Source organism: Astyanax mexicanus, chromosome 1 (genome assembly GCF_023375975.1).
Source record: "Astyanax mexicanus isolate ESR-SI-001 chromosome 1, AstMex3_surface, whole genome shotgun sequence".
NCBI classification, from domain to species: Eukaryota; Metazoa; Chordata; class Actinopteri; order Characiformes; family Acestrorhamphidae; genus Astyanax; species Astyanax mexicanus.
The window spans coordinates 107562843-107577055 of NC_064408.1; the positions used below are offsets into that span (position 1 = coordinate 107562843).

The 14213-nt window shown below is 41.2% G+C and overlaps 1 long non-coding RNA gene across 1 annotated transcript in view; it reads left to right on the forward strand.

Moving 5' to 3' along the window:
• The window catches only part of LOC125781027 (uncharacterized), a 46455-nt gene extending 33495 nt beyond the window's left edge, over positions 1–12960 (forward strand). The window contains exon 3 of the long non-coding RNA XR_007424069.1: positions 12655–12960. This is a non-coding gene — a long non-coding RNA (uncharacterized LOC125781027). The remainder of the gene's footprint in view (positions 1–12654) is intronic.
• The last annotated feature ends 1253 nt before the right edge of the window (positions 12961–14213 follow it).

The window sequence follows — 14213 nt, forward strand, 5'->3', positions numbered from 1 at the left end:
TATTAGCAGGACTTGTTTTTGTGTTTTGTTAGAAAATATATTGTAGTGCTCTCTCTCTCTCTCTCTCTCTCTCTCTCTCTCTCTCTCTCTCTCTCTCTCTTCTCTCTCTTTCTCTCACACTCTCTCTCTCTCTTTCACATGCACAGGCTGATCTGTTTGGAAATTGGGTCCACTGCCCTAAATATGGCAGCACTTTCTTTATGTATGGATGTTTCCCACTCCTTTAATAGACCACTGCGTCCTACAATTAGTTCAATAGTGTGTGAGTGTGTGTGTGTGTGTGTTGGTATGTGCCTCTGTGTCAGGCCTGTAGCTTTAGGCTGTGCTTTAGTTGGAAGAGAAGGATGATTGAATGTTTAAAGTGTGAATGAGGGTTGGTCATTCTGACAGAGCCGCATGATGGAGTGAACTGCCAGTCTGCTGCCCATTCAGTGATGAATATGGCCTGAACTAAAGGAGGAGGATTTGCCAGTGTGTATGTTTGTGTGTATGAGAGAGAGAGAAAGAGAGAGAGTCCAGTCTGTCTAGTGCGTCTCTCTCGTTTTGTTGTTGTTGTTTGTTGCTTCCTGTCTGTAACCAGCTGTTAATGGCTCCTCCCACAGGAAGTTGTGTCACTTGTCTGTTCTGCACTACTGCGCTGTGAGTCACAGAGAGTGAGAATTAAGGTGAGGGAAAAGTAGATGTAGGAGCAGATGTGCCTCCAGTCCAGACACTATGATACGGTAAAGCTTGCCCTCACTCCAATCTTCTTGTTAACACCATATGGATAAAATGGGTATTTTAAAGTGTTTTTTCCGCTTTTGTTGGAGTAACTATTATCTTCCTATTGTTCTATTAATTTTAAATCATTGTAATGAGGATCTGGTTGCATACAGACACATAAACCTAATTTACATTTACATTTAGGGTATTTAGCAGACACCCTTATCCAGAGCTTTGTTGTTTACTTAAATACTGAAAATATTAATAGCTAGCATGTTGAAACTAAGAACAAGAGATACGTCAACCTTCGATAAAATTTAGATAGTTGTATCTTTTTTTTTTTAATAATCAAACTCTGAAAAGATAAGTCTTCAGTTGGTGTTTAAAGACAGTGAGTGACTGCTGTTCTCCTAACCAGTGGAACTTTGTTTCACCACCTCTTCCTAGGACAGAGGACAGTCATCCCCAACTCCCAAACTTATCTTTAGAGCGCTATAATTCCAGAGAACACAGTTCACCTGCTGCACAGCTCAATACTGGGGGTTATACACTGCTCAAAAAAATAAAGGGAACACTCAAATAACACATCCTAGATCTGAATGAATGAAATATTCTCATTGAATACTTTGTTCTGTACAAAGTTGAATGTGCTGACAACAAAATCACACAAAAATCATCAATGGAAATCAAATTTATTAACCAATGGAGGCCTGGATTTGGAGCCACACACAAAATTAAAGTGAAAAAACACACTACAGGCTGATCCAACTTTAATGTAATGTCCTTAAAACAAGTCAAAATGAGGCTCAGTATTGTGTGTGGCCTACACGTGCCTGTATGACCTCCCTACAACGCCTGGGCATGCTCCTGATGAGGTGGCGGATGGTCTCCTGAGGGATCTCCTCCCAGACCTGGACTAAAGCATCCGCCAACTCCTGGACAGTCTGTGGTGCAACGTGACGTTGGTGGATGGAGCGAGACATGATGTCCCAGATGTGCTCAATCGGATTCAGGTCTGGGGAACGGGCGGGCCAGTCCATAGCTTCAATGCCTTCATCTTGCAGGAACTGCTGACACACTCCAGCCACATGAGGTCTAGCATTGTCCTGCATTAGGAGGAACCCAGGGCCAACCGCACCAGCATATGGTCTCACAAGGGGTCTGAGGATCTCATCTCGGTACCTAATGGCAGTCAGGCTACCTCTGGTGAGCACATGGAGGGCTGTGCGGCCCTCCAAAGAAATGCCACCCCACACCATTACTGACCCACTGCCAAACCGGTCATGCTGAAGGATGTTGCAGGCAGCAGACCGCTCTCCACGGCGTCTCCAGACTCTGTCACGTCTGTCATGTGCTCAGTGTGAACCTGCTTACATCTGTGAAGAGCACAAGGCGCCAGTGGCGAAGACACGTGCACATTTGTGGCCTGCTGGAGGTCATTTTGCAGGGCTCTGGCAGTGCTCCTCCTGTTCCTTCTTGCACAAAGGCGGAGGTAGCAGTCCTGCTGCTGGGTTGTTGCCCTCCTACGGCCTCCTCCACGTCTCCTGGTGTACTGGCCTGTCCCCTGGTAGCGCCTCCAGCCTCTGGACACTACGCTGACAGACACAGCAAACCTTCTTGCCACAGCTCGCATTGATGTGCCATCCTGGATGAGCTGCACTACCTGAGCCACTTGTGTGGGTTGTAGAGTCCGTCTCATGCTACCACGAGTGTGAAAGCACCACCAACATTCAAAACTGACCAAAACATCAGCCAGACAGCATAGGTTCTGAGAAGTGGTCTGTGGTCCCCACCTGCAGAACCACTCCTTTATTGAGTGTGTCTTGCTAATTGCCAATAATTTCCACCTGTTGTCTATTCCATTTGCACAACAGCAGGTGAAATTGATTGTCAATCAGTGTTGCTTCCTAAGTGGACAGTTTAATTTCACAGAAGTTTGATTTACTTGGAGTTATATTGTGTTATTTGAGTGTTCCCTTTATTTTTTTTGAGCAGTGTATATCCCCTCTACCCCCCACCTGGCATTAGGCATCATATTCACTGGATGTAGACAGGCAATGAGTGCAACCTGAAATGTCTGAATGCTTTTATTAGAGGGGATATCTAAAACCTTTCTGGTATAGTGTATGTGTGGGTACATTATTTAGTTTGATTAATATTTATTTATTGTTTTGTCTCATTAACTTAATTTCATGTATAGCTTTTCCTCGTGTCAACTTATCTGGGCTTGGAGGCATCTGGGATAGACCATTATTCATTGGAAACCTGTATTATGGTCAGACAAGTCAGTATTTCAGACCTTTCTTGGAAGAAATGAATAACATCTTTTCCAAACCAAAGATGAAAAAGACCATCCAGACTGTTATCAGGGTCTGTGAATGAATGGGGTTGTGTCAGTGCATTTTTGTGATGAGTAATTATAATGAAGTTATAAAAATATCTTTTCCAAGGATGTCTATGCATTTTTCAACAAGACAATGCAAAACCACATCTCTAGACCACATCTGTAGTCTTGCTTGCATGGCTACATATAATACAACATTGCAGAAGATAAATGTAATACAGAAATAAATACAGAAAAAAAAACTAAAAACAGTAGCATTTAGAGATTTTTTTTATATATATATCTTTGGTTTAGCATCTTGTTTGGTGTCAGAAATGATGAAATTTTGCATGTGGAGTAGTGCTATCATGCCTTCAAAGAGCTTCATATCTCACCTTCTCACACATGCAGAGATAAGAGATATCTTATAGCCGTGCCAGTGACAGGACAGGAGGTTGACTGTAAGGCTAAACCGTGTGAGAGCGGATGTGCTGGAGTTTTAAAGGTAGTATCTGAAGCCCTTTAGTGATATTTAATCTGCAGTGTTGCTGTAGATCTGTGCACGGGAGAACCGGGAAGGGTGTGGAGAAGCTTTTACAGCCTGTCAGCACCTGTCAGGTGAGGTTTAGTCTTTTACCTGTGTGTGTGTATGTGTGTGTTTGTGTGTGTTTATGTCTGTGTGTGTCTGTGTGTCTGTGTGTGTTGCAATCAGAGAGTGTTTTAATCAAACTGGGCATCCGAGGAATCTTCCCACAGTGTGTGTAACACCCACAGACACACCTGATTGACCACGCAGGCACATACACACATGTACGGCTGTGTTCTTGTGTTATTGCAAAACACAGGGGCCCAGCATTGAGTGGGTGCACTGTGTTCTTAGGAATGATGAATGGTGGATAATAGTAATAATACTAACTATGATAATTAATATTTTTGTGCCTAAATGCAATCAAATCCTCACAATAATGATAATAATGCTCTAAAATCTAAGCTTTTTCTGGCGAGTAGAGACTGTTATTCCAACAAAAACTGGATAAACTCATGGGAAAGGGTCATGGGATTGGAGTATGTAAATTGATTGTAGCTCAGGGATGGCTTGGGAACACCCACACCTGTATCAGTTGTCGGGTGTTATCTTGTGAGTAAGGCTAAACACTGGCCAATGTGCTCACATGTGAGTTCATGTGAGTGATGTCGTGCCCACTTCACCAAAGTTAAATAGTGCAGATAGCAGCACTTTGAGCCCAAAGGAGCAATAACAGAGACTCTGTCCTCCCTATTACAAGTCAGTGGACCTGTAATAAAATTTGAATAGAAAATTGTAATTTTAAGGGAAAAATGCTACACAATGTTGCTTTAAATGTAGAATATATTTAAACCTTGGTTCCATAGTTGTGTTCTTGAGTACTGTACCTCCTCTGTGTCTTAGTCTCAGCAGATGGCTCTCAGCCTCTGTCTGCAGGTATGGATACAATGAGGGCTGGAGTGTCGGTGTGTGTACGTTGAACACTTAAAAATGAGGGGTTTCTTTGATTTAACCAAATTGAAAGCCTCTGAAATATAATCAAGATGAAGATGGATGTTCACAAGCCATCAAACCAAGAAGAACTGCTTGAATTTTTGCACCAGGAGTGGCATAAAGTTATCCAAAAGCAGTGTGTAAGACTGGTGGAGGAGAACATGCCAAGATGCATTAAAACGGGATTAAAAAAATGGGATTAAAAACTAGGGTTATTACACCAAATATTGATTCCTGAACTCTTAAAACATGAATTTGAATTTTAACTTGTTTTCTTTGCATTATTTGAGGTCTGAAAGCTCTGCACCTTTTTTGTTATTTTGGCCATTTCTTATTTTCTGCAAAAAAAATGCTTTTATATTTATAATATTTTTATTTGGAATTTGGGAGAAATGTTGATTGTAGTTTATAGAATAAAACAACAATGTTCATTTTACTCAAACATTTACCTGTTAATAGCAAAATCAGAGAAACTGATTCAGAAACTGAAGTGGTTTCTTATTTTTTTCCAGAGCTGTATTTAAGTTTAAGACAGTTATGACGAGCATCATGAAAATGCAATCACAAAGACAGAACAGTGTTATGCAGCAGTCGGTTATTCGTCATTAGAAATTGAGTTCTCTGGTGGCTGAGGGGAATAAACTGTTACTAAAGCAGTAACCTACTACCATGTTTTCTCTCTTTGTATTTGAACCATTCCCTGGGCACTAACTCTCTAACTCACCAGCACTGTCTCGCACACCATGCCTTTAACTCCACCGGCCGCGGTCTGCCGCAAAATGATTGAAAGCCCGTTTAAAATTGGACAAAATAAAGGCGCAATAAAGGACATGTCAACCCACCTAATCCTTTCAACTCGCTCCCACCAAGCCGGGCCCTTCAAGTTTCCGAGCCTAAAAAACAACATTAGAAAAAGCTCAATGTCCTGAAGTAATCAAATCCTATGAGGCGAGTCCCTAAATCTCTGTCTGGGGAATGTGATTGTTGTAATGCGTTTATTGAAACTTGGGTAAGGTTTTATTTAATCCGCCTCGCTGTAACTGCAAAAGGGGAGATGAGAAAAGCACGCAATCTTTCATCATACTATCATCCAGCACTATTAGATTTAGCCGTGTTCTGGGTTACACTTTGTGCGTGTGTGTGTGGGTGTGTTGGGTGTGTGTATGTGTGTGAGAGTTTAATCTATAGTAGATGCAGGATAAAGTTCACCGTGTTTGTGTAGGTGTTTGCCGTAATATGAGTGGTACTCACATATTATATGGTATTGCCATCCATTCATAAGCTACTGTAGGTTTTGATGTATTTCAATATGTTTTTTTATTAAATCTATGATCTAAAATATAATAAGATTCGATATTGGTTAGCAGTCTACAGTATGCAGTCACCAATGCTTCAGTATCATGTCTCAGTGTGATTGCTGTTGTGACAGAGACAGAATGGTTAGATGTAAACTTGGGCCTTTTTTATAACTTTACCTTATTTGCTCTGCTCTGAATCAGTTAACAAGTTTTCTCTTTGATTTTGTTTCACACAGGGTTTCACACATCAAAATGTGTTGCAACAAACCATGTAAGAATGTTGTCTTGGATGAACATTTCTGGGCAGGAGCAAGAAAGTAATTACAGAAAAAGGTCCTTTGTTCTGAACTAGTACATATTTATTCAGAGCAATAAATTATAGACTTACTCACTTTCTCACTCTCTCATGTTTAGCAGTCAAGTGGGGGCTATTCAAATCAATAGCTTCCTGTGCTTTAAATGCTTTAATTTGTACTTTGAGCCACCACTGATGTGCATGCTTTCCACATGCTTTTCTGGACAACCTGAGAGATACTGAACTGTCACTGAAAGTAAAAGAAGTTGAGACGTTAACATTATAGGATTTTACACAAGTTTTACTCAGGTTACACAGTGCCACATGTTCATGTGAGTGCTGTCGTGCCCACTTTACCAAAGTTAAATAGTGCAGACAGCAGCATTTTGAGCCCAAAGTAGCAAGGATAGAGACTGTATTTTCTCTATTACAAGTCAGTGGACTTGAAAATGATTTTAAATTTGATGTTTTAAGGCAAAAATGCTACATATTAGCAGTGATGGGAGTAACGGCATTGACGACGACTTTTTCAGTAACGAGTAATCTAACTAATTACTCTGGCTGTAACTATAACGCCGTTACCGTTTCCGACACCCTGTTACTGCACATTACTTTAGCCGCATACATGTCAAGTCTCCCGTTTTGGCCCAGAAACTACCGTATTTTACCCCTCTTTTTCGCCGTCCTTCTGTATTAGTATTTATGTTTTTATGAGAAATTATTAAATCTCTTAACGCCAATCATGGTGCCAGTTCAAAGAGAAAGTCCCGCCTTTCAAGAGAAACAGCCAATCAGCTTGCCGGTTTTGCGGAGCACAGAGGAGGGTCGGTGTGAGGAAGCCCCCCCATCCCCACCCCCCACCCCCCCTCGGAGCAGCTGACGTTAAAACAGATCTAGATGTACGGCGATTTTTCTAAAAGAAAGGCAACGGAGCTAACCATGTAAACTGTGATTACACTGTTTCTGGAGCTGTTTCTGCAGGTTAAAAAGACTCGTCTCCTAATCAATAAGTGTTTCAAATAAGGATATTTTAAATTTCCTGTCAACCTGTCTTAAAATGTAAGGGATACTGAACCTCAGTTGGGCTGGTGGGACGGCTCAAAGCGGGCGGCGGAAAATTTCCCTTATTTTTAAATTTAAAACTTGACAGGTATGCAAAAGTAACGCAATAGTTACTTTTACTGGTAACTAGTTACTTTTGTAGTGGAGTAACTCAGTTACTAACTCTGTTACTTTTTTTGGAGAAGTAACTAGTAACTATAACTAATTACTTTTTCAAAGTATCATGCCCAACACTGCATATTGGCAGATGTCAATTGGGCTTAGCTGGAGATTAAATGCATATGTTCTGGTTATGAATCATCACAAGGGTGACAACGATTCATTTTTGGATTGATGTCATAAATTAAATGTATATTTTTGTAAGCTCTATGATTTCTCAAACTTTAATGTGATTGACCCCTCATCCATTTCCAATGTTCTATTATAATGCAGAGATTTCTAATTGTAAAATCAATAAAAAGATGTTTTTATATGGTATTGTTGCTTTAAATGTATAATATATTTTAAATGTTGGTTCCGTAGTTGTGCATCTCAGCAGATGGCTCTCAGCCTGTGTCTGCAGGTATGGCTGGAATGGGGGCTGGAGCGTAGGTGTGTGTAAAATCTGTGAAAGTGAACAAAATGTATGTTATTTACAGTCTAAGTGGAGCTGCTGACAGGAGTTGAGGAGGAAACACTCCCTTGCCGTCCCCTAAGACTGCACAAGCCTTTAGAGGGCACTGAGCGGAGCAGAGCTGTGGCACTGTGTGGGTGTGTGTCTGTGTGTTAGGTAGTGGGATGTGAGGTAACAGCAGGTACCAAGCCACCCACTGGGGTTAGAGTACTTACTGCCTGTTAATAACTGACAATGAAGTGACGTGTGTGTGTGTGTGTGTGTGTGTGTGTGTTGGTTTGATCTTTGGAGAATGTTATTTCAGTGGCAGGGCTAAGTAAACACTGGGCTCAGTGGATGAGCAGGTTTGAGGTGTGTGCAGGCTGCAGACTCTCTGATGACTGCAGTAAAGTGAACTTGCTCTCCAGCACTTGCTCCACATTTCTTTAGATCAGCAAAAAACGACAGTAAGATCAGTTTGACAATAAGGTGTCATTGTGCTGCCTGTCAAAACTTGGGAACCTCTTGGCTTCCTTTGAAGGATTTGATTTCACTGTTTGGATTTGTTTATATAAAACAACCATGTATTAATAAATAGGTTTATCAATGTGCATTCCTTGGTATAAAGAACAGGTTTTTGCATGTGGATTTTCACTTCTTTTTTGATGATTGTCATTACTTCTCTTCGGATGATAAGATAGTGGATTATGTTTTCCACACAATTATGGCTTCACTGTTTGTGCATCTAGCTAACATCAGGTAGATCAGCCATTCTCCCTCTCACATCTTATACACATCCTTGGCAAAATACTTGTGACTATACATTAGGGGTGTGCCATATCGTATCGTACACGATAATATCGTCAACATTTTTTAATATCGTGAACAATATTATACCCTAAAATATAGTGCCGTATCACCCATCCCATTTCTTATTATATATCTACTAGAGACAGATTAAATCTGTCCAGTATCATTTATTTTACTTTAATCCTTGATATATGGAGATATTTGGAATGCATTGTTAGTATCATGGCATTCTGGATCATTGACTTCTGTTACAAATCTGATAAAATTCTTGTATTTTTTAATATCTCACTTAGGTGTGTGCAATATTTTATTGTATGTAATAATATATATATATATTTTTTTTTCTTGCAGTGTATAGTGTATTTTTGAAAAAAGAATTTAAAAAGTGTTTTGTCATATCGCCAAGAGTATCATTTTTGCGAAAATACCATGAAATATTGTGATATTTATATTTTAGGGCCATATCGCCCACCCCTACTATACATCCTCTTTTTTGTGATGTCATAAAGGTATCGAGTCAAGATCTCAACATTTTGAGAAATAACTAAATAAGATAAATAAAAGAACGGTCCATGATTTTCTATTGATTTTCAGTTAGTGTTTGCTTCTACAGTAGCACTCATTCAGTGTGTAGATTGTGATGGCTTTAAACATGTATGTTTAAGCCCCAACTTCTAACCATCACCATCTGTCTACATGTAACTGCATCTATATCTATAACCATTAGTCAGATTGCTTCCCACTACATTCCCACTAACCTTTTGAATTTAGTAGATTCACTTAGGTTTGCATAACTTTGTCCTCCATGCTTTGCTTCATTAAATCTTTAAATCAGTATACATGCTTTTAATTTTATTTTAGAGATATCAAACTGCTTCCTACACACACACACACACAGAAATACAGTAGCTTCTTTGTAATATTCAAGCTCATGAATTGGTTTAAAGCACGCAGGCTATTGTGGGGTGCAAACCTTCATCATTTTTAGACAAGAAAACCACATATACCATACTTGTGCCTGAGTGCACTTAGAACATGTGCCCAGAGCAGTAAGCAGCATATGGGGAGCACTGAAGGTTAAAGGCCCCTTGCTTTAGGGGCCAGCAGTAGTTGCCCAACCCCAAACCCAGGTATTAAACTCTGATACTTGTTGTTAATGGCCCAGTGCTCTAACCTCTGACCCTAGGTTTGTTAAACCCTAGCTTTATAGTCCTGTTATTAATTCTAATGCAGGGTGTATAAAATTATTGTTAATTCAGAGAGAACTGCAGTTATGAGTACGAAGAACTGAAGTGTGGGCACATATGTACAGGCTTCAGTGAGTTAAAGGAACATACCAAAATATGAGCATGCCCTGACCTACATAGGTTCTGTTTATGTGAAGGTGTGAAGCAGCAGCAAGTAGGAAGGGGCAGGTTTGTATGAATGTTTGGAATTCATATATGAAACACTGAAGCTAAAAAAGGTTTAACGATCGTAATTTACGAGCATCATAGAACATAGAACTTCGAAACTTAATATTACGTAATGTAAGCAAGCTTGAACTGTTTTATACACTAAAATCTGTGAGTCATAAGATGACTAGATCCATTTATTATCTTGTTAATAATTACATCTTTTCCAGTGTATCAAATAGCGTGTATAGTGGTTTAAAGTGCTGGTGATTATTCATAACCAGGTGTGCGACTGTGATTCATTCAGTGTGAATTTGTGGCCTAGACTGTCTGGAACAACCACTTAAACTTACATTAAATGTCCAAACTTTTGTTAACACCCTTCTAATTAATGTATTCAGCTTATTGTACAGTATATGTCCACTAGCACTTTTCTTCAACGCATTCCGCCGTGTAAGATCTCTCGGTTTGCCATGTCTGAATTCGAATGAATCTACAGAAGTAGGCAATCATAAGTTTATGATTTAAAAATTTTAATCAACCTCACTGTAGTCTATAGTTCTATAAATCCATATTCTGCCGTTTTCTGCTTCTCTTTCGTGGTTGAAAGGCAGCTGTTCTGTGTGTGTGTGAGGCTCGTATGTGTGTAAAGCCATAAATCCTGCTGTTCCCTGATTGGCTGGACACAGTGCAGCGACCAGGTTCATTTGAATAAAGTTGAGCTCTGCTGAACTTTTTCGCCAAAGGTCGAGGTTTAAGTGCCAGTGGACACGTACTGCAAGTTTCTGACAGATGTGCAAATGCCAATAGAATAGGACTTAATTAACATAAACCTATTGTCATCATGTCTATTATCAGGCATAGGTTAGCTAACCTGCAATCAATTCATTTACAGCTACTTTAAGTTGCACCAGTTGCTGACATAAAAAGGCAAAAGCACACACACATCTTGTCCAAACGTATTTCCAATAGAATGAGACTCTCTGGAGCAGAGAAAGTTGAGCCTATTGGTACCATATCTAATGCCATGCGTGGGGTAGCCTGGAGCCTACCTGGAATCACTGGGAAGCAGAAATACCCCATGGACAAGGTGACGGTCTGTCAAAGAGTACCACACAAACCCAATTTAGAATAACCTATTTACCTAACTTCTGCTTAGGTTGGAAACACAAGTAATGTAAGGATGTAGACACTTTTGCCCACATCAAACTTCTCATAGACAAAGTACCATAAAGCTGTACTCACTAGTGTGTACGTGTGTGATCACTTCATGGGTGGGTTAAAGGCGGAGGCCAAATTCCATCTGTGCCTAGCACAAGTATGGTGTATATGGTTGTCTTGTCTTGTCTCGCACATCTCATTAGCTCCAATGAAGAGGTAAACACTGTTACACATATTTAGAAAAATACAAATATGATAATCAATTATAAATGATTCTATTTTTTTGCTAAATCAATTTTTCTTTATGTATTTATTGGCCTGATCTGTTTATTATCTCTTTCAGTTATTTGAATATCAAAAGAAGACAGAGTGCACACTGGCATGTCACATGTAATAGAATAGGAACTAATAACATGTTCATCGCCATTACTTGTGCCATGTCTGATGGAAGCTTAATAATGCTGAAATGACCTGTGGGATATGCATGTTGGGCAATTATAGCCAGATGCCACCGGTCACAATCATTTAAACCCACAGCACTGTCCACTGTGGGTGGTAATAAGTTCCATAATAGTACAATAAGATCCTGGTACACAAGTGACACTGGGGATCAAGGAATGTTAAATAGCTACACAATAGAGATTTCCATCCATCTGGCACCCACTATCAGGACTTGCTCAAAACTTCAATTAATAACTCCATCTTGCCACAGTGTTCAACCCCACTCAGATTTACTTACAATTACACATACAGTATATAGTGCCTTTCTGCCACTCAAGGATGCTTACAATTACATTCCACACACTTAATACACAGTGGTGAGAAGCGGCAGCCAATCACACACAGCATACTCTCAACCGAAAACGACTGTCCACCTGGAGAACTGCATCAGGCACTGAGGAGCAGAGAGTGGACCCAGTAAAGAGTGGCAATCATACATACAGTCACACAAACATATACATACCAATTTTCTGGGCAATGTGGAGGACCCAATTTACCTGATTTCCATGTTTTTGGAATGTAGGTGGAAACCCACATGAGAAACCCCGGAGAAAACCCACGCAGACACAGGGAGAACATGGAAACTGCACCCAGATAGGGACTTGAACCCAGGCCCCCAGTGTTGGGAGGTCAATGTGCTAACCACTTAGCTGCCGTGCCACCAAGATAACACCTCACAACTTACTTAAATAAAGGTGGGTGTTCCCAAGCTTATTTATTTGACACTTCATGATCAGTTTACATACTTGTACATCATTGTACTGTACATTCCTAAGCAAAACAGCACATATCATAAACGTAAATGCATCCAATGCTTTAGATGCCATGTTTACATCCACCATACTTGTTTGTTAACAGTGCTTCTAAGGGTACGTTCAAATTCTTTTGATGTTTGAAGCGAACCTGAACAGCTTTTCCTGCTTCACATTCATACTTGTGGCTTCACGTTGAGGTTATAAGTTCACCGTGTACTCACTCTGTATCTTTCTCTTTCCAGCACCACTAGTCTCTCACTGTTCTGAAGAAGTTCACACCTGTCGTACTTTGATGGATGCTCCTCTCTCCGGGTTTACCCCTTCCTCATCCCACATTCTACAATCAACCAACCGCAGCCCTGGAATGGCAAGCGTGCATATAGAAAAGCATGTTTGCAAGCAGGAAGTAAGCCATATAAGCCCTGCCCTTTTGGCTCTATGCCAAACATTGACAATTGAGAGTGTTTGATGTTCGCCGCTGCTTCTTTGTGTTGGCAAAGTCGTGGAGGCGCAGTCAGACAGGAGGGTGGGAGGGAGAGAGGGATGGGTTTCAGAATGCACGAGTGTGTGTGTGTGTGTGTGGGGGGGGGAGGTTGTTTGGTAGGGGGGGGTGATTAGTAAAAAATAAAAGAGACAGTAAGGGGACTGGAGGGTGGGGGTTGGGGAGGGTAGGGGAGTGGGGGGGCCGACTGAGGCGTCTGGGGCCAGCGTCGCTGAACCGTCGTTGCTGTTGGATGGCCCCCGCGGCAGAAGAGGCTGGAGCTGTGTAAATGAGCGCTGGGCCTCGCTCCGCGCCCCTCATCGGCTCCGTGTTGCTGCAGGTGCAAGTGGGAAGCGGCCCTTATGGTACTGTTTCTGCTGCTGCTGCCATGCTATGCCATGCTACTGTTTCTGTCCTGTCTCACCGTGACGTGTGTATGTGTGTGTGTGTCAGTTGCTTTTCATCTGTTGCCTGTAGTGTGTTCCAGAATAGCAGCAACCCCCTTTCCACACATGCATGCATGTATGCATGCATACACACGTACACAAACAAACACCGCCCCCTTTCCAGTGTAGTTAGCCCACATGTAGTAGACATGCTAGCGGGTCTCTCTCTCTCTCTTTCTCTCTTTCTCTTTCTCTCTCTCCCTCTGTCTGAGCCGGGGCTTTGTGCTCAGGGTCCCGAGGTGTTTTGGGATTTCTCCTGGTTGCAGGCCTCGGGGAGGCCCGGTAACTGAGCCACCAGTCGAGGGAGCTGGACCAATTACACTGCTAGGATAAATGTAGCGCCATGCATGGATTGTGGTACTTAACAGGCCGAGAGAAGGCAGGCTTCACCAGGGTATTTTAAATGGAAGGGAATTTAAAAACAGATTTATGGGGCAGTTAAAAATAGTAGGCGACTGATTTTTTTCCCCCACTCGTTTTGCCTCCTTTCTTCCTCATCCCTTCGGTCTTTCATAAAATGATATATCTGCTGAAAGGAGGGAAAGCTCTCCCCAGCGGAGCAGCCAAACACAAATTGACTATTTCAATCCTGTAGCATAATAGCCTCATTGCACCTTTTTTTTCTTTACCCCCCCACTCTCTCTTTCTCTCTCTCTCTCTCTCTCTCTCTCTTTTGCTCTCTCTCTCTTCATCTCTCCTCTTCTTCCGACCAGCTACAATATATTAAATTAAGCCTTAACTAAATCTGACTTAATGAATTATTCCAACACCTATGATGTGATATTTTAATTAATGGGCCAACATACCTGCTGTCAGTCTCGTCTCCAAATGAACATCATGCCCAGCTATAATGGCTTTTTTCTTGCCTGACATA